Source organism: Phoca vitulina, unplaced genomic scaffold, assembly GCF_004348235.1.
Source record: "Phoca vitulina isolate PV1807 unplaced genomic scaffold, GSC_HSeal_1.0 scaffold13, whole genome shotgun sequence".
NCBI classification, from domain to species: domain Eukaryota; kingdom Metazoa; phylum Chordata; class Mammalia; order Carnivora; family Phocidae; genus Phoca; species Phoca vitulina.
The window spans coordinates 42,967,503-42,970,877 of NW_022589716.1; the positions used below are offsets into that span (position 1 = coordinate 42,967,503).

General features: G+C 39.9%; 1 pseudogene; it reads left to right on the forward strand.

Moving 5' to 3' along the window:
- LOC116636979 lies at positions 1–355 on the forward strand (annotated as a pseudogene).
- Positions 356–3,375: the final 3,020 nt, after the last annotated feature.

Sequence of the window (3,375 nt, forward strand, 5' to 3'; positions counted from 1 at the left end):
AAAGACACTGGGAAGACCCCCGTGGAACCAGCGGTGGTGATTCACCCAATTAGAATTACTCTCACCTGCCCCAACGTAAAATCCTTGGAAAAGGTATGTGCTGACTTGATCAGAGGCGCAAAGGAAAAGAATCTCAAAGTGAAAGGACCAGTTCAGATGCCTACGAAGACTCTGAGAATCACTACAAGAAAAACTCCTTGTCACAGGTGAAGGTTCTAGGACTTGGGATCGTTTTCAGATGAGGATCCACAAGCGACTCATTGATCTGCACAGTCCTTCTGAGATTGTTAAGCAGATTACTTCCATCAGTAGTGAGCCAGGAGTTGAGGTTGAAGTCACCATTGCAGATGCTTAAATCAACCTTTTTAGTAAATTATCAGTTGTTAAAAAAAAAAAGATTTTATTTATTGATTTGACAGAGAGAGAGATCACAATCAGGGGGAGCTGCAGAGGGAGAGGGAGAAGCAGGCTCCCCACCGAGCAGGGAGCCCAACATGGGGCTCGATCCCAGGACCCTGGGATCATGACCCAACCGGCGCCCCTCAATCTTTTTTTTTTTTTTAAAGATTTTATTTATTTATTTGACAGAGAGAGACACAGCGAGAGAGGGAACACAAGCAGGGGGAGTGGGAGAGGGAGAAGCAGGCTCCCCGCGGAGCAGGGAGCCCGATGTGGGACTCGATCCCAGGACCCTGGGATCATGACCTGAGCCGAAGGCAGTCGCTTAACCGACTGAGCCACCCAGGTGCCCTTTTTTTTTTTTTTTTTTAAGTAGGCTCCACATCCAGCGTGGGGCCCAATGTGGGGCTTAAACTCACAACCCTGAGATCAAGACCTGAACTGAGGTCAAGAGTCAGATGTTTACTTGACTGGACCACCCAGGCACACCCCATCTCAATAATTTTTAAGTGTACATTTCAGTGCCATTAAGTACATTCATATTGTTGTGCAACCATCCCCACCATCCATCTCTAGAACTTTCTCATCTTCCCAATTGAAACTCCATCCCCGGGCGCCTGGGTGGCTCAGTTGGTTAAGCGACTGCCTTCGGCTCAGGTCGTGATCCTGGAGTCCCAGGATCGAGTTCCACATCGGGCTCCCTGCTCAGCAGGGAGTCTGCTTCTCCCTCTGACCCTCCTCCCTCTTATGCTCTCTGTCTCTCATTCTCTCTCTCTCAGATGAATAAATAAAATCTTTAAAAAAAAAAAAAAAAGAAAAGAAACTCCATTCCCATTCCCACATCCCTCCAGCCCTTGGCAACTACCACTCTATTTTCTGTCTTTATGATTTTTTTTTTATTTAACATTTTATTTTCAACTAATCTCTATGCCCAACATGGGGCTCGAAATCACAACCCCAAGATCAAGAGTCACATGCTCTACCAACTGAGCCAGCCAGGTGCCCCAACTGTCTCTATGATTTTGACTAGTTTAGGTACCTCATATAAGTGGAATCATATAGTATTCATTTTTTTGTAACTGGCTTACTTCACTTAGCATAAGGTCATCAAGGTCATCCATGTTGTAGTGTGTCTCAGAACTGCCTTCCTTTTCAAAGCTGAATAACATTCCATTGTATGTATAGACCACACTTTGTTTATCCATTCTTCTGTCTATGGACACTTAGATTGCTTCCATGTTTTATGTATTGTGAATAATGCTGCTATGAACATAGATGCACAAATATCTCTTTGAGATCCTGCTTTCAATTCTTTGGGGTATATACCCAGAAGTAGTATTGCTGGATATGTGGTAATTCTGTGTTTTAGAGGAACTGCCTTACTATTTTCGACAACAGCTGTACCATTTGACATTCCCACCAGCAATGAAACAAGGGTTTCAATTTCTCCCCATCCTCACCAACACTTGTTATTTTTTTTTCTTATACTAGCTCTTCTAACAGATGTGAAGTTGCATTTTTCTAGTAACTAATAATGTTAAGCATCTTCTCACATGTTTGTTGATCATCTGTAAATCTTCTTCAGACAAGTGTCTATTTAAGTAAGTCCTTTGCCCATTTTTTAGCTAGATTGTTTTGTTGTTGTTGTTTGTTGAGTTGTAGGTGTTCTTTCTATATTCTGGATATTAACCCCCTATCAGATATATGATTTGCAAATATATTCTCCCATTCTATAGGTTACCTTTTTACTTTTTGATAGTGTCTTTTGATGTGTAAATGTTTTAAATTTTGATGAAGTCCAATTTACCTATTTTTTGTTTGGTTGTCTGTGCTTTTGGTGTCGTATCTAAGATATTATTACCAAACCCAATCCTATATCCTTTTGACAAATCTCTATCATTTTTTCATTTTTCAGCCCCTTTTTTTAAGTTGATGACACAACAAAATGAATACCAGGTTCATCTTGTATCTACCCTGATCCAACCCTGGAATCAGCCATTTCTCCAAGAGCCCAGTTTCTGTTTGAGGGCAATGAAACATAGAAACCAAGATCCAGGTGTTAGGTGTGTCCATTGCTGTGAAAATGTTAATACCTGTGGGCCCTTTTAACAGATAAAGCTGGGAAATAGATAGATGTAGAATTAGAGGTGTGTGTATGTGTGTACGTGTACATGTATGCATGGGTGTGTAAATACATATACAATACAATCCCACAGGGCCATTCCTTGACTTCACTCTTGGGGGGGGGATATCTGAACCTCAATTTCCTCGATTTTCTTGAAAAATGGTGATAATAATAATATCTATCCTACAGAGTCATTGTTAAGGCTTAAACTTATAAAGATAAGCCATTTCAAAAATACATTAGCCCAACTTCATCTATAGATTCAATGCAATCCCAATTAAACTCCCAGCATATTATTTTGTGAATATCAACAAATTAATTCTGGCGTTTATATGGAGAGACAAAAGACCCAGAATAGTCAACACAATACCTAAGGAGAAGAATAAAGTTGGGAGACTGATACTACCTAAATTCAAGACTCACCATAAAGGTACAATAAGCAAGACAGTATGGTATTGGCAAAAGAATGGACAAATAGAATAGTGGGACAGAATAGAAATCCTAGAAATAGGCCTACGAAATATAATTAACTTATCCTTGACAAAAGAGTAAAGGCAATGAAATGGAGAAAAAGATCGTCTTTTCAACAAATGGTGCTGGGACAACTAGACATCCACATGCAAAAAAAAAAAAAGAAAGAAAAGAAAAGAAAAGAAAGAAAAAAAAAAAAGAATCTAGATACTGACTTTACATCCTTCACAGAAATTAACTCAAAATGGATCATAGGCTTAAGTCTGAAACACAAAACTATAAAATTCTTAAAAGACAATATAGGAGAGGGGCACCTAGCTGGCTCAGTTAGTATAGCATGTGACTCTTGATCTCAGGTTCATAAGTTCGAGCCCCATGCT